Here is a 19983-nt window from a genome sequence, read left to right on the forward strand (position 1 = left end):
GCAGGTGGACACATAAACACAGAGGATGATAGTGATAGATACTAGGGAATTAAAAATGAGACGATGCCTTATAACTAAGCAAAAGTCTAGACTCAGACCAGAGAGGGGTGAGAAGAGAGAGAATTTCTCATTGATGAACTGTCTCCAGAAGGGCCAATTTGATTCCAGTAGAAATTGCCTCAGTAGGCTGAAAGCAGCCCGTATCTTGCTCTAGTTTAGATGGCACAGTACCTTGTACTGTGTGTGCACTACTGTCTGCATAGGTTTAGTAATAATAGCATATCCCACAGAGGGGGACTTTCTTCTAGTAAAACCCATTCCCCAACCATTTCTTATTTAGTTGTATTAAGTTTTATAACATCTCAAAGTTTTTTGTTTGTTAGTTTCCATAAAGCAAATTCTTCCTCTAATGTGGCAGCCTAATATGAAAAAGATTATTAGCTCTTTTCTGTAGTAGATTGGGAAGTACAGCCTGCATGATCCCATGACCTAGTTAGGGAAGGACACCTAAAAGGGTTCAGAATAGAAAGGGGAAGACATTTGTAGAAGACAAACTTCACTGTCTTTTTTTAGGGCATGCCCGTTTGTGTTCTATTTCATGCTTTTCAGCCATTCATGGGTAACAGTTTAGCATCCTCAATATTAATATCTTTTTCTTGTTATTTATGAGTCTTTGTATGTGTGTTGTGTGTATATTAGATTGTGGGGGAGTAGGTAACTCCATTGTTGTGTCCTGAACACCAGGGCCTTATTTAATACAGCTCTAGTGATACAGGTATCTTGTAACATTTGAGTCTAGATGCTTTGAAATTGCAGAGGTTTGCCACAATCCATTGCCTAAATTCCATCTTCCAGCAAACACTGGGAGTTTTTGTAGGACGAGAAGGGACAGTAGCTGTGGTTAAACCACAGTCATGCAACTTAACATTAATATGAAATGTAATATCTGCAGGTATTCCGTCTGTCATTTCTTACTGCTTAACAATAAGTTCATGAAGTTGGTGGTTGCAAAGTCTAAATTGGAGCAGAGTGAGATTGTTGACCTGACCTAGGAATGCCAAAATGTGTTGTTTCTCTTTCAGATGCTTGCTTTCCCTCCTGTAGCTTACAGGTACCCTAATCTCCCTGTAAATTTTTTCAGTAAAAAATGTTTAGAGATCGAATTTTCATGTTTATATTGACCTTTGTGATTCTCTGTCCCTTTTCTGTTGAAGCCATTGGACAATATATCTAACATATTGTGGGTTGACAGGAAAAACTCTCTGAGGAGATTTAAAAAAAACCTAGGGCATAATTCATTAATAATTTCAATCTGTTTCTGGTTGTATTTTCTTCCCATTGTCAGCCAGTGTGGGAAGAATAATGTGGAACTAAGGGTGTCATGTCGGTATGTGCCATTCATAGGTATCTTATAGAAGAAAAAATTGTTTTTTTTTATTATAAAAGTAAGATTCAAACACTAAATAGCAGATGATCAATCCTATTGTAATGAAGTTATATTCTAATACTGTTAAAATTGTTAATCATCATAGACATATATGTCAAACAAAGGCATACATATGCATAAATATATGCCAAAATGGTAATTTTTTGCTACCAGGCTTACACCTAAAATGTCATTAATAACTCAGTTGCTGTTCCCAGTGGAGAAAATGTGTGTAAGACTAAGGTAAGACTACCTATTTCTTCACTGACCTGAAACAGCATTATAATCCCCAAAGCTATAAATTTTAAAGGAGGTCGGAAGTCCCCTTCACTTAGTTAAAAGTGAATTCCGCCTAAAAGTTTCAAATGATAATATCTACAACCACAAAGTAAATGCGCTGTCGTTTTCTCTTATGGGAGCTCTGGTCGCTCCCTTCTAGAGCTGCCTTTCCTGGTCCCTGCTCTCTCTCTGTTTGCATCCCCCACAACATGGGGCCCGATCAAATTCAACTTGCTCTATAAAGTCATTTGCCACTGTTCTAGCTCCTACTGTTCTCAATTCCTGTTATTCTTAGGGTCATTACCACACAGTTTAGCATTTAGCACTTATGTTTTTAAAATAATTTTTATGTGTTTGCTCAAGGCTGATGTTATTATGCACTTTATTATCTCCTGTAGCAACTAGCTCACTGTTGAGTATCTGCCTTGCCAATGTTCTTGGTTGATCGTTATTTCTGTTGTCTGGCTATCAGAAAAAACATTGTTATAGACTAGAGACTTGTTTCTCAAAGTGTGGACCTCAGCCCAATACATCAACATCACCTGGGTGCTTTAACAACCTGCACCCCATCCAGACCTGCAGAATTATAATCAACATTTTAACAGTCTCCTCTGGTGACTCACATGCAAAGTTTTCACAGCCCTGTTAAAGAAGGCTCCTTTTCCTGGGAAGGGTGAAGACCTCATGAACCTTCAACTTTCCCTGTATGCCATATTGTAGTGACTGGAGGGTCTGGCTGAAGCAGAGTGAACCCGCCACTATTACGGTAACAATGGAGTTGTGAATGCAGTCCTAAGCTAACATAGTGTTAACATAGACGAGGATAAGAAAAGGCTTAAAAGTGGCCACAGGGCCCTGTTTAAGTTATTCGTATGGACGGTGCCTATATTCTAATTCAAGGCAACCAGCAGATCCAAATAATTAAAATCCCTTTAAAAGGCCTCTTAAAATTCTCAAACTAAGGAACAAAAAAGTATGATTTCCTTTTCCTTAGTTACCTTTTTTTTTTTTCCCCCTCCACTTGAAGTGCTTACACACCCACTCAACTTGCTATTTTGAACTCTGGGAAAGAAAATTTGTGGGCATCTTGCAGTTTTTCAGGAAACAGGCTTAGATTAAATATTTGCCACGTTTTCTATGTGTTTCTTCAGGAAAGTGGAGAAGCACATCACTCATGCTTTCACTCAACCTGGCACACAGTGTGACTTTCAAAGTGTGGATGGAAAACAGCTTCTGTCCTTATTTTCCCAACTTCACACAGATATTCCTGGGTTTCTTCCCCCTCCTCCCATTCCTTCTATTTGTCTTTCTCTTCCCTTTCACCATAGTATCTGGAATTATTCATGTGAAATATAGGTTTTGTAAAATATAAGATTCCTATGAGTACCAAGGTTTGTTAAATCAAGGATAACACATGGATTTAATTAACATGTACAACAATATATAGACTAATTCTCAGTCAAATTTTAGTTTAAAATATTTTTTATTATAATTTTAAGTTGTTTACATCTCTCTTTTGTTTTATTTCTCTCTCTGAATCCAAACCTATTTCACTGTTGACAGAAATAAGAGATACTGGTCGGGATAGAGGGAAAGGGGAAGGGTCCTTGGTAATCTAAGCCATCCAGCTATGCTTTAAACGAATGAACTCAGGGATTCGTCTTATAACTATACTTAGAAAATAAACTGGTTGCATGGGATATTATTTTGTGTTTGAGTCATTGATATACAGTTTAATTTCACTTTTGTTAAGGCAATTAAGATGTTTTATTCCACATAGGACTTAAAATACTTGTCTTCTATTTAATCGGTGTTCACCTACATGTAAAGGATATTATTCAGGACCTTGTGAGGAATTAACATACTTTAGTTGCTGGCCTTAAAGAATGAAGTATTTCCAAGTAAGAAATGGAAATGAGGAAAGATACAGAATCAGAAGACTTGTAGAATATAAATTTTTATTGAATATAAAAGTTAAAATGTAATAAAAGTAGAGATACCTTATAATATACTATGTTTTTTAACATGGGAAAACAAAATATTGAAAAGAGACTTATATGTGTGAGCAACACAATTTTATTAGAATTCCTAACTGAATGTTTTTAGTATGGCTGAATATGGAAGGAAGATAATATAGTTAATCAGATAATATAATCTAGGGAAAATCGGTGAGAAATTTGCAAGTATACATGTGTATACAAAGAAATATCAAAGAATGTTTGAAAAAAGGAACAAGGAGTAGCATCTAGCCCTAGTGTGGATTCAAAAATACTATAAAGCAGCTGTAATTAAGACTGCCTAACACAGGCTCACCATGTTTATATGATAATGCACATGAAAACTGTGCAACACAATGCCATCTGGACAAACATTCCATTTTAAATATGTTGATCAATGTAACAAAATGAGCAACCCAGAAATGGACCCATTACAGTACAATATACACGTAAAATATAATATAGCAAGCTTAGTAAATAGTACTGTGGATAACTTGGTATTGGTCATAAATATTTAAATATTTACCTAGATCCAAATATATGCCAGATATCTTAAATGTTTAAATATCTAAAAATAAACTTACAGAGAAATTTGTTGAAAAATTTATATATACATGCTATTAAGAGCCCTTTTAAATGCATAAGAAAAATAGGACCTAAAGGTAGCCAAATTATATGAATAATTTCATTAAAGATGAAAGACAACAAAATCATTTTTTAAAAGGAGAGTAATTATGGTCACTATTAAGATAAAAAAGCAACGCTGAAATACCATTTTATATTAAATAAACAAATATTTAATCACATACAATGGTGAGGGAGTTTGGTGAAAATAGAATGCTCATTTATTGCTGGTAGCTTTATAGGTAATTTCAGTTCTTGACATCAGTTTGGCTATAAATATGAAATCCATAAAAATATCCATACACTTTGATATAATTGTATTTCAGTTAATATTTTAAGGGAAAAAATAATATCTCTAGTGTTAAAATAAGTGAGAAGATCTGAAATATTCCCAGATATAGGAATGATTAAGGAAATGACTAAGTATGCTAACTCTGTGGAATATTATATGGCTAGTAAAAATAAGAACTGTGTGAAATGATGGAAATATAGAATGTTTATGAAGTGTTAAATAAAAATATTAGGATGAGTAATTATATGTGTTGTGAGGACATCTGTGTGAAAATATGCTTACACAAGGGTAAATAAATATTAGATTAAAATTTTTAAAAAGGAAATAATTGTGTTCGGGTGGTGGAGTTTAAGGGTGTTTTTCTGGTTGAAAATGGCTTCAATGTTGTTATGTATTTATAAGGAAAAATATATAAATAACTAAGTGAGACAGCTGTACTAACTTTGGCCATTAGGGTACTGTTTTCCAAATGTTATCTCGGAGCTCTGCCAAAATATGCCAAGATGTCTTGAGTGTGTAACAGCCTCAAGATATTCTGTCTCCTTATTCTTCTTGGCCTGCTTTTTACTAGGTTTGCAAATAAGTGAATTGATTATAACCTTGGTGAAGAAGGTGGCGTGGAGACTGTGGTATTTGCAGGTCTATTTTCACTCACTTTGCCTTCGTTTCTTCCCATCCTAAACTGAGAAGCATCTTTAACTTCATTGGTGCTCAGTAAACTCCTGCTAAATGAAATCGAACTTATGCCTATGGGAGGCAAAGCAGCTCTATGATGTAAAAGAGAATATAGTGCACTAGTAGTCAGGAAACCTGCTTTCTATTTGCATGACCATAGTCAAGGAACCGTGACCTTCTGGGCCTCAGTAAAAGAACAGTGTTTGATGACCACTAAGAATTAGTCCAGGGCTATAAAAAACACTAACATTCATAGGCTTACTTCAGGGTGCTGTTTGCTACCATAACGAGCTGATTTACTGGGTTCACTGCTGCAACGGCACACATGCCAAAGTACTCACAGAGTGTCCTGATTAACTCGAGGAGCATGGTTCCTACATACTGCATGAAGTAAACCCTTCAGCTAGAGAAAGTTACTCAAATCCACTGTCGTAGGTTCATCTGATTTCTTATACTCAAATAACTGAAATAGACCAAATGATGACAAACATGATCAAATATTACCTAATGATAATTTTTTAGACCATGTAACTGACTGAAATACAAAGTTCGGATGTACTTAGATTTTCTCATGGAGCCAAACTACCACTGACCGATATGTTCTTTTTGTTTGTTTTTGTTTTTGTTTTGTTTTGTTTTGTTTCCTAGTGTGGTGAGGCAGGTGATAAAAAGAAATTGAAGATAAGGAAGTTTAGACTCAACTGCTCTCATCAGATTACAACTTTATTTTAGGTATTGTACTACAGGGTGGTATAGAAATTGAAGGGAACCTACGATCATATCTCAGGTGTCACTGCTCACTTCTAAGAAAATGAACGTTTCTAAAGAATGTCATATTGTGGTTTGTACATATGAGGCTTACCTGTTAAACAGATAACAGATCTGTATCTTCCGTGCTAATTAGGGGCAGTCATTTAACTGAATCACCCATACAGGTGACTAATACATTTTGTACTTTCTACTTTGGAAATTTGATGTGAGGTGCACTGACAAATTCCTAGGTAATCTGAAATCACTGACGATTCAGATAACCACAGTTAGATTGAAACTAGAGCATATTTGCTATATTATAGGTGAAAAACCTTTTAAAATACTGGCTTAATGACGGGCCACACTCAAGTAATTTAAATCCTCTTATGAGGCAAGAACTACATATTTTCAGAAAACAGTATTCAGCCTAAGAAATGAACAAGAACAGAAAGAGGAATGGTAGATGTAGACTTTTGTACAGGTTAACTTCATGTTATATACTGAAAAAATTAGTTATAAAGTATTCTTTTTAAAAATTTATTTTTCAGTTATGGTTGACATACAATATTATATTAGTTTCAGGTGTACAATCTAGTAATTAGACATTTTATGTACCTTATGAAGAGGTTACCATAAGTCTACTACCCAACTGACGCAATACATAGTTATTACAATATTATTGAGTATGTTCCTTATGCTGCACTTCACATTTTTGTGGCTGTTTTTATAACTAGCAATTTGTATTTCTTAATCCTTTTTACCTTTTTTGTCTATTTCCCCCAATAGCAACCATCAAAATATTATCTGTATCTATGAGTTCGTTTCTGTTTTGTTTGTTTATTTTGTTTTTTGGATTCCACATGTAAGTGAAATCATATGGTATTTGTCTTTCTCTGTCTGACTTATTTCACTTAGCATAATACCCTCAATACCATGTTGTACACGGCAAGATTTCATTCTTTTAATGCCTAAGTACCGTTTCATTGTATGTATGTACCACATCTTCCTTATCCATTCATCTATCGATGGACACCTGTGTTGCTTCCATATCTTGGCTGTTATAAATAAGACTGCAGTGAACATAGGGGCACATATCTTTTTGAATTAATATTTTCTATTTCTTCAATTAGATACCCAGAAGAGGAATTGCGAGGTCACATGGTAGTTCTATTTTTAATTTTTTGATGAACCTCCATACTATTTTCCATAGTGGCTGCACCAGTTTACAATCCCACTAATAGTGCACAAAGGTTCTCTTTAGTGAGAAAGGATTCTTAAGAATCTTCAAGTTCATTCTGCATCATAAATTCCCTTGCTCTTTCTTGGAAAGTGACTTACCCAAAGATAAGTTATTAAACAGTATATTAGCACAAAACCATCATGGTAAGAATTCAGAGAAGAAATGATGAAGCTAGCTACCAAATGTTATTTGAAAGAGCCTTTGTGATTCTTTCATAAAAGGCTTAGAAAAGTATAAAAGTGTTTTCACAGCTCTGGATTTCAAATGTGAAAAATGAGTGTGTTGTATCGTTTTGCAATTCATTGTTTAGGTGCTTATATTTGTTGATTCAGTAACATTTAAAATAACCAAACCGTTTGACATTTGTCTTGTCATATTTATGGCAAGAACCCTAGAATAATAATTAAAACTATTTATCTCTGTGAATAAATAAGTCTTTTAAGACCATATCCAAATGAGTTTCCTAGATAACTGTTTCTTGAATAGCAGTAAGACTAGAATCCAGGCATAAGTTATCTTAGAAATGAAGACCTATTTCCCACAAATACGGTGGATTTCTACTTAGCATGTATAATTATTACTATTTGTCTTCTCCATTTTTTTGAGCATCTATCTTCCAATAGTGGAACTATTGCAACTTTTTTTTTAACTGAAATAACTACCAATTAATTTTTTAGTATGTGTAGTGGGATTGGCGGAGTGACAGTATGTGGTTAATTCTAAATTGTGTAATAAAAAAAATCACATATTTATGATGTTGGAGTAGGTTTTTGAGCTTTTGCTTGAATATAGTTGTGTTTAATGTCCTGAGACTTTAAAAAATACTAAATCTATCTGGGGCGGAGGGGGGGTTCCTGATTTGGGAGTACCTGGAAGTTGTACAATTTTCTGTCTCACTCTTCTGGTCACCCTCCTAGCATCCCATTTATTTTAGGCTCTCCCCATTTGACATATAGCTTGCTTTCTCTCAAACTGTCTCTTGGAGCTAGATAGCCATTTAATATTTAGGCTTTGGAAAAGGTACATCTACTTGGTGAAATGAGTAGAATTAACTGATAATATTTATAATCCATAATTAAGATGTTTATGGGACTTCAGTAGAGTATAAACCCTCTGTAGGAGATAAGATATAACATTCTAAGGATGATTTGGAAATTCATGCTAGTGGGTTGTCTCCAAATGATCTATCTGGATATTTAGTTCATATTCAGCAGAGATTGCATGTCGCTAGGGATAATGGCTTTAAGGAACTGCAGCCTACACATTTTCATTGCATCAGTAAATTAATTAGATTCGATGAGTTGAATTCCAAAGCAGTCAGTTGCATCTTTCCCTCATATCTAATTTTACATATCCTAACTGACATCATGTAGTCATCATTTCCATGTGCCAATCAGTACTGAAAATAAACTCTTTTGCTCTCACACTTTGTTGTGCTAGTTTATTGTTTTCTCTATGCTTGAACATTCATTTTACCCCAAACTGGAAACTTTAATTTCGCTGGCAGATGCTCTTATTGTTTTTATAAAGTAGCCTGGTAACTTAAGAGAAGTGAGATAATTATCTTGATTTGATTTATGTGTTATGAATGTATAGCTCATATAATGCTGCTCTGGTTTAAACACTACTCTTTGTTGTTTTTTTCTTTCCTCATTAGGTGGAGTCTTTGAATTTTTTAAAAAGACGATAGTAATCAGATCTACTTGAAAAATTAAGCGAATTGATTTGGTCGGAACTGTTTTACCAATTCTTTAACGTTCAGCCGCTGGGTAAGTTAAGTCAAATGTTTTCTATGTGGTTTGATTTCAAAATTATTGGAAAGATATCTCAAGCAAAATATTAAGCTTTATGTGAAATTTTGACAGTAATGATTTGAGGCTTTCAAAACCAGTGAAAGATATCTGAGATGCTATCTAAATGAGCCTATTTGTAAGCTTTTTACTGTATGTCTGGAAACACAAAAAGATTAGAAAATGTCGTTTATAGTTTGAAACCAAATCCTTTTATTTACTATTTGAATGATTATTTGCTCATTGTAATCTTGAGGTAATGTGAGAATATCAGATTTTACTGTTAGTGAGATATTTATGTGTAATTGTGCTGTTTTGTATCAGATTCACATCTAAAGTATAATGAACATTTTGAGTAAAACAGTAACTCTTCATATTTTAGTCTATTCTCATTTTACAGAAATCTTGGTTTTGTGATCAGAATAGACAAGGACTTAGGCAATTCTGCTTTCTTGTTGCACTATTGCTGCAGAAAACCCTTTAGGTAGAGAACTTTAAACCAGGAGGAGTTTAGGCTTTTAGAAAATTATTGGTGCTGCCAAGACAGAATTTAGTGGGAACAGGACTTTGGCTACTGTTAAAATGTCAGTATAGTAAAACCTGCTCTGTCAAACAGATTTTTGGCATCAGAAGTTTAAATGATACTGATTTTAAGATTTGGCAATTTTTTTTTTTTTTAAATTCAGGCACCCTCTTGCTTTAATTTACCCTTTACACAGCAACAGAAAATTTGGAAAAAAAATTTGTATCCCTAGTCTAAGTCATAAGATTCTGAAATACTAAATCTTATTATTATATCTAAATTGTGCAGCTCGTTACTCAATTTTTCCTCTGAATAAACTGGAGCTATTTTAAAACCTGACGAACGATAAAGAATGAGAGGAAAGTGTCTAATCATTTGGAGAATCAACTTTGAAACCAAACGAGCAGCGTCTGCTTTACCTGTGGACATCTTAAGACCTGATGAGGTCAGGTGGTTTTGCAGAGTCATATACTATATGCACCGCTAACAACTGCCTTTGCTTTGTCCAAAATAATCTCCGTTGAGGCTACTGCCCTAGAATGTGATTTGTTAGTGTAGACTTTGAGGATTCAATGAGCGTGGAAATATCAAGTGTGGAAACCCCAGGTTCTTTTCATTTTGCCAGTAAGTTTCATGACCCAATATTCATTTGTGACCCATAATTTCCATTGTTATGGGCACATGATGCTATTCGGAAACATTTTTGGATAATTAAAGGGATATAAGGCAATTAGATGAAAAACCGGTCAGGAAGAGAAATGTTGAAAAGAGTTTCAAAAGCAAAGCCTTAGTTTCTTCAATAGCTATAAGAGATGTTAGAAGATGAACATTAACATTCTGAGCCACTAACTTAAATGTCTTTGTCTGCCATATTTGATTTTCCATCTACTCACAAGGCTGGTTTTGACAATTATTCCCAAAGTTCCCTACAGTGTCATAGTTAAATTTTCGTTGGCGGGACCTAATTTGAATTATGTTTAGGAGACTGTTCCGTGAGTGCCTCTTGCCTGGACATTGAATGCAGCTGGCCGCCTCTTTGCTTATCACACTTTGAGTTCTAGAAGCCTTTGGTTAAGTCAGCTCTTTGGGGTCATTGTATCTTAACATAATTATTTCTTTGAATTAAATAAGGATGTTATTTAATTCATAAGGTTATTAAACTCCTGGCAGGTAGTAGAGACTCTAACTAGTAGTGATTTTGATAGTGATTGATGGTAGTAATGGTCACATTATTTAAATGTGACACTAATTATATTTTATTAATCATGTGACTGATTCTTTAACCTATCATCTATGACATCACCTGTTGAATACATTTTCTCAACTAAACCAAATATGAAGGAAACACTTCATAAGAAATGGGTAAGATTTTTTCATGATATTTGTGCCTTGTGCAATCAGCAACCTCTCCTCCACTTTATCTGTGAACCTGGCCTTGTCCATTAGTGCAAGTGAAAACATTTTTTATATATAATAAGTTAAAATAATTTGTCCAGTTTTCCCCACTCCAAATTGGTAGTAAATAGAAAACAGTTTTCCAGATTAAAATGGAAAACCCTCACCATTAGAACATTACTTTTTGTAAAGGTAGTAAATACAAATTATTTTATCTTTATGATAACATGACTTTTCATGTCCTACCATTTTACTTCAGGTAACCAGTGTTTTTGACTTGTCTTAACCTTATTCATTTAAAGGTAATATTAGCTGGACTATGGACTTTTAAGCATATGCACAGATTTATATGCTCTCATTGCATTGAAGGTAATTATTTAAGAATTATTATTAAGTGATATTTCTTCTTTAAGCTGAGGAAAGGTAAGAAGGAAGGTGAAAACTATTAACATTCATTGGGTATGTTCTGCAGAGTAAGAATCTGTGCTATAGCTACTTAATCTTTTAAAAGTAAGATTAAAAATCCCATATTTGTATGAGGAAATCAGGTTTCAGAGCACTAGTTAATTTGCTGAGAATTACATTGTTATGATAAGTAATTTTTGGAGTCAGAAGTTATTGAAATTTTACTTTAAATTAGGAAATCTGAAATATGTTATTTTATTTTTTGTGGAAATTGCTGTATTTTGTGATATCCCAGACTCGTTCATCTATCCATCTGCTCCTTTCTCTTCCGATCTGCATTTGTATGTTTTTTTTTCTTTTTTGTCACTACTTACACCAATATGAAAAGTAAAAGTGAGGAAAATTTTTAATCCTTTCTTTTTAGACCTATATTAGTAGGTCTTATAAACATTTGATAAGCTTGCAGATAAGATCTGCTGTCTTTTCTCTTACATAGGGTCATTTTTGTAGTTTATTAGATGTATGTATTTCTGTTTGGGTCCTCTGTATTTTAAGGTAACTGAAGAGGGTATCAGTATTTCTGATTATCACTAAACTGATGTGAAACCTATAGATTCTTATGCTCTAATTATAAAGACTGTGATATGTTTCCCATTGCAGTTTGTGTGAGTTGGAGCCTCTTACTGTAATGCTTTTGTTTTTTCAAAATTATTTTCGTAAAAATAAAATTTAACTGTTCCTACTATAAAATTTAACTGTTCCTACTTTTTCAAGCATTTTGCTGGGCTAGACCTTGATTCATTCATACATTCAATACTTTATCCATTTATGTTCTCATCATTCAGTCAGCAGGCATTAATTAAACCAGTGGTATAAGCAAAGCACACTTTATTCCACGAGCTTTCTGTAGTCATCTGAAAAACTGACTGTGGTTTGCTTTTATATCATTTCATAGTATCCTCTTCTGCCTTTCTTTTTTGGTCTCTTTACTTTAGCTTTCAGTGTAGAACGGCTATGTGCGGGGATATCTCATCTTTTGCTTGCCACACAAAACCTACACAGTGGAACTTAAGTAATCATATGCCCTTTTTCTATGATGACCTGTATTACCATATGGGTAATACTTTACAGTTTGCAAATAGCTCCCATGTTTTATTATCTCTCTTAAGGCAATAACTGTTATGTAGGTATTACTCATATTTTGTTTCATGTATGAAGAAAAGGAAGCTTAGGAGCTTACAAGTGAGTGATTTGTTCAAACTCACAGTGCTAGTGAATCATAGAACCAGAATTCAGCCCTAGTTGTCCCAACTTCAGACAGCATGTCATTCAGAAGTCATATTGGAGTTTGGAGAAAGAATCAGATCTCATAATTTTGAGCATTTTGGAGGAAGTGCACCTTTTCCTTGATGATATTAACTGTTAAGTTCACCCTGCTCTGAGAATCTCATAAACTCCAAGCAACATCCTTATAAATCAAGAATGGCCTTTAGAATTCCGATTCCTTTGGAAGTTATAGTTTTCATCATAAATTACTAAATTGGATATTATATAAAATCACTCACTTAGAGATCTTAATGTTTTATCTCTTTTTCTCTCTGAATCCTTTTAACACTACATTTCTCTGATGTCACTTTTTGTTTGTATTTTTGTGCTTATGCTTTAAAGTAAAGTGACTTTTGTGAGGTTTTAATCTCACATGCTACACTGTAAACTGCTTGAAGGTAAAGATTATGTCCATTTTATTGGTGTCCTCTTCAACCTTGAAAATGGTGACTGAAAAAAATAGTAGATATTCAATAAATATTTGTTGAATGTAATAAAAATATTTGTTGTGAGTTTTATTTTACAACTTATTTGGGGATTGCAAATTGATACCTGGGCACAGATTTAATTTTAATTATATTAGTGAGATGAATCAGCAAGTCTGATACTTATTAAATATCCAGAGCAGAGCCATAAGAGCAAACTTATGAGCTCTTTTAAGTGATCTTTTGAATGCAAAAAATTCTTCTTAAAATACAGTAACAACAATCCCCACACCCCCACAAAACAAAATAAAAATCCCTGCGTCCCCCTTACAAAGATTGTCCTTGTCCTTTATTGTCCTTGTCTTTACTGTGGAAACAAAAACAATTGACCTCTGAAAAGACTGAATGAGATAAAGTAAAACATGGCCTCTGAATGTGAAGGCTTCCTGGGAGATACAGGTGTAGCTCTAATGTGAATGTGCAGTGCAGCTATCTTTGACTTCAGGACTAAGGGTATACATTTATTCTGGCCTGTGGTGGTGGGAAGCCCATGAACATTCTTGAGCAGAGGAGTTATGTAATCAGAGCTGCACTTAAAGAACATAGATCCTGCCAGGTTGTGTTGGATGGCGTAGGGGTGGAGGTGAGGGTGGGGTGAGTGGGCGCCAGAGTTCCTGAAAGCACAGAAGCCATTTAGGAGGCACTTAGATTAATTCACAGAGGAGCTGTCACCTCATGTTGTGCCCTTTACCTCTCCTCCCACACATATCACAGATGAAAGCGCTGTTTAGAAACTTCAGTGAACACTTGGATCCCATCTTCAGGGAATTCTTTCTGACTTAACTTCCTCCAGCTGCTACCTTACTTAGTTCCTCACATCTCGGGTTTTGCATCATGGCACCCTTGTGGCTCCTTTCTGCTCAGTTTGTTTTCCTTGGGACTCTCCTGATACTTCTGTAGGTCACCGTCACTGATAATCGTCCCTGGATTCCATATACATGAGGGTACAGTGCCTAGACTTGTCCTTTGGAAGTTTGCCAGTTAGTCTCAGACAACCTTCTGATCTCCTGGCTTTGTGTGGTGGGACATCAGTCAGGTGTTGAGGGCCTGAACTGGAGTGGCGGCAGTAGGATAGAAAGCACACAGACAATATGAGGGAGAGTGTCAGAAGCCAATTTAGGACGATCTGATTGGGTAGAAGAGGGGTGTGTGTGTATGTGTGTGTGCGCGCGCGCGTGTGCGTGCACACTTGCGTGCACACGCGCATATAAACATGTGTGAGCACTTATGTGTGTATTTCTGGGAGTGGGAGCTGGGGGAAGCTGGCCTTGAACCTAAGAGTTTGAATATTATTTTAATTGAAAAAGGGAAAAAGAGAAGCTTGTTTGGGTATCAGGATGGTCAGTGTGATTGTATACCAGTTGAGTTTGAGATAAAAGTGGATAAAAATACATACTTTTCTTTTTCCCAAAGGGTTTATAGTTGGAAACAGGAATTCACTGGAAGACGTGAGCCTTCTTCCTCTTTTTTGCTGTTCTTCCGGCTCCTTAAATATTTCCCAAGAGTTTAGGATGGTTTTAGGCTTTTCTCAACCTTACCCTGCCAAAATCCCCCACAAAGTCACCTCCTCAGGAACATGTGTACTTGTCAGAGTACTCGCAACAGCCAGAAGTGTGCCTTCCTGCCTCCTAAAATAAAAACGTACTGGCAAAATAGCTCTTTTCCTTTAGAGAAGCATGATCATTGTCATCTTACGACTTGCTGAAATAGTACAACACAGGAACAATTTTTGGTAAGCTGGAAAATCTCGGGAATGCACAAACACTTGCACTTCTCCTTTGCTATGATGTATTCACTTGAGACCGTTTAGTTCAGGGGAGCAGGGTGATTTTTACTTGCACACTAAAATTGAAAAAATGTATAAGTTATTTGATTCTAAAGTTGTTCTCTCAATTGGTGGTATTTCTAACAGCACCTTAAGGTTCTTAAATTTGATGGTAGCAGTGAGTTGGTTGGTCCCACAGTAATCCACCCCCATTCCCATCCACCAAGGAGTTTTTGAATTTTAGAAGAGATATTCTTGACTAAATCAGCTTAAGAGCATGTAATGGTCCTGTAATTATCATTTGTCATTACCTTGTGTACTAATGATTAAAGCAAACATTTAATAACTATAGGGCAGTAAATATATTTTAGTTCTTGAGCCATAAAAAGATTTCCATTAACAGAATGTTTTGTTCACAAATAAATTATTCATTGACTGTAGCAGAGCTTGATTCTATCATCAGCTTTAAGCTGAAATTTCAAGAACACCAGTCATCATAGATGCCAACACTAAGTTGGCTTGAGCCTACATCTTTCTTACATGGAACCTGAGCATTCTTGGCTATTTGCAAAAGCTTTATTTAGTTCAGTTGAATTCGGTGAATATTTATGGCTTTTCTGCCATATGAAATTTAGTGTTCCAGAGGTTGAAGGAATGCAATGATAAGTCTGCCTTTTAGCCTTCAAGTTGCTTGTAAACCTAAAAAAGAGATAATATTAGTGTATATTGGACTTGCATGTAAGAAATCTAAGGAGCATCCTCAGAAATGTATAAATAAAATGTTGCAAATTCAGAGGAGAAAGAAATCATATGTATTTTTTTGTGGTAATGTGGGAGAAAGGACTTGGGCATCAGGAAATGTTTCCTGAGGAAGGCTTTAAAGATGGGCAAGCTTTTGACAGGTGGACAGAATTACACATAAGCAAAGAGATGGGATGGCTAATGTGGATGTCATCATGGAATGAAAAGTAACATGGTGTGTTTGGAGCAAAGCACTGGAAGGCGAAGAGGAGACATGAAAGAAGAGGCAAGAAAAATACTGAGAGACGATGGGCCTTGATTGTGTAATAAGCACATCAGTTAGTTAGACATTTGACAACCATTACCCATTTTTGAGCTCAGGAGTAACATGACTGGATTATATTTTGAAATATACCTCACCTCACCTTAAAGAGAAGAGGTGGAAAAAAAAAAAAACCAAACCTGGAGGTAGACAGGTTTAGAAGCTATTGGGATAGTCTCCCTGAGAGGTAATAATGTTCTGAACTACTCTGATTATCATAGGAATTCAAAAGAGGGCACAGATGGCAGAGACAATGCCATTAAGTCATCTGTAGATTTTGGTATGTGCTTGACTACGTGAAGGGTGGGAAGCAAGAAGGAGTGAAAAATTCCATTCAACGATTTTAGTAAGCTTTAGAATCCAACGAATGTTTATGGAAAACATCCGTGTGCAAGACATTGCGCTTCGTGCTAGAGGTGTATACTGAGAAAAATGAGAATGGTCCTGTTTCTAAGTAGCTGAAAATTATAAATATAAAATATTTACTCAATTAACTACAATCCAAAGCAGATCATGATCAGTGCAATAACAGGAGTAGAGCAAAGGTTATGAGAACACAAGGAGAGAAGGCTTACATCTGACACTGGAAAAGCGGAGAAGCGTGTAGGGGAGATGACACTTCACCTTCGAAAATCAGAGGATTGCAAAGTATTTTAGCTGTCAGAAGTGTAACTGGAACACTGAGAGGCAAGTATCAATGCTAAGAGGAAAGAAACTTTATAGAGAGAAGAGGTCTTACTTATTGTCCACTTTATGTCAGAGCCTGAGCTGGGAGCTCTGTATTTAAGGGATATATCTTCAACAGTGTAAAATACTACAAAGTCATCACTAATATTAGAATCAACAAAAAGGTTGTTCTATGTTGCAATCGAAGATTGTAGAATGGCTTTTGAAGAGGTTTCAGTAGGGTTGGGGATGGAAACATTCTAAAGGTTATTACTTACCTTGAAGATATAATTAAACTGCATCAGGGAGAGAAAAGGCTGAGCTTTCCTCAGTGATTTCTCCTTAATGGGTCAAGTTTATATAAGCCTCAGTAGCTCGTAGTGTTTTGGCTGGTCTTACAGATATCAACTGGAGAATGTGTTAGTTCTGAGAAGTCTTTGCAAACGTAAAAATATTGCATAATTGTTAGATTCATAGAATATTTTCTCACAAGTAAAAGATTTCAACACTTATTACCACCTTCCCTCTTCCTCCCTGCTTCCTCCTTCCTCCTTCCCATTCCTTCTCTTTAAGCATCCAGCTGATGATGCCGCACACATTTGCCACACCCTTGGCTCAGAGTCAGGGAAGTCCTCGGGCTCTCCTTGGCTCTTTTCCCATGTGGAGGGATATCTCCATGCAGAACAATCCAAGGAAGTGCATGTACACACACACACACACACACACACAGTTCTTTTCCTGTCCTCAAGGATATTTATGTGCCAATAAATAGACATTTGGTCACATAGAGGCACATTGTGTTACATTTACGCTGAGGAAACAGGGCAGGGATGTCATAATCTAGCAGGAGGCTATAGGGATATTATTGACAATTTAATATTTAGGAATAATAATAGAACTTAGGGAAAAATTTAAAAATTGCTTTGTTAAGATGAATAGCGTATTACTATAGAATGTAAAGGGGTAAGATTTATATCATGATTATGTTTAGTTGATTTTTGTTGTGTGTGTGTGTTTTTTAAATCAATTATTGCTGCAAACTGGGGAAATAAAAGAGGCACCCATATTATTACAAAGAGGAATTTAAAATTATAACAAACCGCCCTATAATTTAAAAGGAATAAAAGGAGAACAATTTTAAAAAGTAGTAGAATGGAGGAAGAAGTGATTGCTCCTTCACCCCACTGATACATAATAGTACATGAGCATTGTACTTGAGAGTGTGTTTATAATTCATTCATTCATTCATTCATTCATTCAGCTATTCACTTGATCACTCAATACACATTTACCGATTTCCTGTTGCGTTTCAAGCTGGGGGATGGAAAATACAGCTGAGTAGAGAAAAAACATGCAACACTTTAAATAAAATACATTTTTCTTATAGGAGACTGGCCAGTATAAGTTAGTCTGTTTCAAAGGTAGTCAGCTTGACGAAAGTATATTTCTGAGGTGAGTATTATATACTACTGCTTTTACCCCTCAGAGCTATTCCTTGCTGTTATGAACCCTAAAATGTGTTTAACCTGCTAGGATACAGGAATCCAGTTATAAGATTAATGGTAGTGGGACTCCTCAGAATTTCTAAAAAATTACCATACGTTCTCATCAGATTTTACATATTACAGCATTGGGATTCCTTTTCCTTAAGAATTGAATTGAAGAGATGTTTTATCAAGCTGCCTTTCCCCTGTCTTATCAGAAGCCTTGAGATAGATAGGGTCAGTATGTTTATTTGTGTGTACGTGTAAATAGCCTAAATATCTACAGGAGAATTCCCCAAATGTAGGGATGTCTTCTACCTTAGGAAGCCCTGTCAAGATCTTTTCAACCAGCAATCAAGCTCAGAAGTGGGAGGGGCTCTTGAGACTGAGTTAGGCCTGTCTCCTAGGCCCAGTAAACATGAGAGTATAGCATTATGTCAGCCAGCCAGGTAATACTTTCTCATTTTATTCTTTTTTATTTGTTATCTCTCCTTGCCTCATTTTTATAATTTTCTTCCTGCTGGTAACTGTTGCTGATAGGTTTGTGTCTTGCAGGATTTATCCTGTTTTAATATCAGCTTGATTATGCTTGTGAGAAAACAAGACCTTCATCCTCTCCACCCCCCAATTTGCTTTGCAGCACACATTCAAGAATATTAGGGTCAGGTGCAACATGCCACCATGTTTACCTCTATATTCAAAAATTCAAGTTGAACTCATAAACCTGTAGGGCCTCTGTCATAGAACTCTTAATCTTGAGTTCCTTTGTTTCCAAAGCAAATCGAAAATATATGTGCATGATATATGCATAAATGCAATAATTTTCATTATGTCAGATATAAATTATGAGTGTTTGGAGTTGAACGTATTAATATACATTTTGTAGCATTACTAAAATATTTGAATTACACTATATGTTTACTGGGAAATTTATTATGCATTTTTTAAGAATACTCTAACTCAAATTTGGAAGTATTATTTGACAAAGATAATATGTTTATGTGGATTATTTTTAATTTTAGAAAAAAATTAATAATTTTGCTTTGCTATTATTTTCTAAATGGTATGCATTTGTGCCTATATTGCCATTGAAAGCATATATATACCTTGTACACGGTGTATATATACACAGATATACCTTGTGTCTGTGGCCTTGAAGGACAGGATAAGAACTGGTCTGATGTGTGTATCTAGATCATTCATTCATTCACTCATTCGTGCATTTATTCAGAATAGGGATGGAAGGATAATAACTAATGACTTGTATCTTCCATTGTGATAAAAGCAGAATTGACTAAATGTTATTAACTGGAAAGTATACTATTACTGGAGTGGGACTAAACAACATATGGAAACTTAAGCTTATCGTAAGTGGATGGAAAATTGCTCTCAGGTCAGGAAATATATAACAGCATCATTTTGATAAATTACTAAGTAATTAGTGGATTATCAAATTCCCTTTGATCATTATTATATCAAAGGGATACACTTCTTTCAGAATATCTAGAATAATATGTGCGCCTTTAAAGTTTAAGTGTTGTGAACTTTTACTGGCTGGCAGCAACAGGAGCTGAAATACTTTGGTTAGTTATCAACAACTTTTCTACTAGTTTCAGTAAAAATAGAGCTATTCAGAGTCCTCCTATAAGTTTTTGTCCTTAAGCTACTTAAACATAATATCTTATGGACATTTCTTCTAAAATATAGTGTAGCATTTTATTTTAAAGAGATAGTTTTAGATATTGAAAAGGAATTTCTAAATCAGAGATTTTAAATTTGTGTTATTACGAGCAGCATG

The 19983-nt window shown here is 35.2% G+C and overlaps 1 protein-coding gene across 5 annotated transcripts in view; it reads left to right on the top strand.

The window, feature by feature from the left end:
- HIVEP2 (human immunodeficiency virus type I enhancer binding protein 2) overlaps positions 1 to 19983 on the top strand; it is a 185693-nt gene that overhangs the window by 94246 nt on the left and 71464 nt on the right. For all 5 annotated transcript variants that reach the window (XM_023528378.1, XM_011356136.2, XM_011356134.2 and 2 more), the window contains exon 2: positions 8941 to 9052. The gene's annotated coding sequence lies outside the window, so the exon portion shown is untranslated. The remainder of the gene's footprint in view (positions 1 to 8940; positions 9053 to 19983) is intronic.

The sequence above is a fragment of the Pteropus vampyrus genome, unplaced genomic scaffold (genome assembly GCF_000151845.1).
Source record: "Pteropus vampyrus isolate Shadow unplaced genomic scaffold, Pvam_2.0 Scaffold24, whole genome shotgun sequence".
Classification (NCBI taxonomy): domain Eukaryota; kingdom Metazoa; phylum Chordata; class Mammalia; order Chiroptera; family Pteropodidae; genus Pteropus; species Pteropus vampyrus.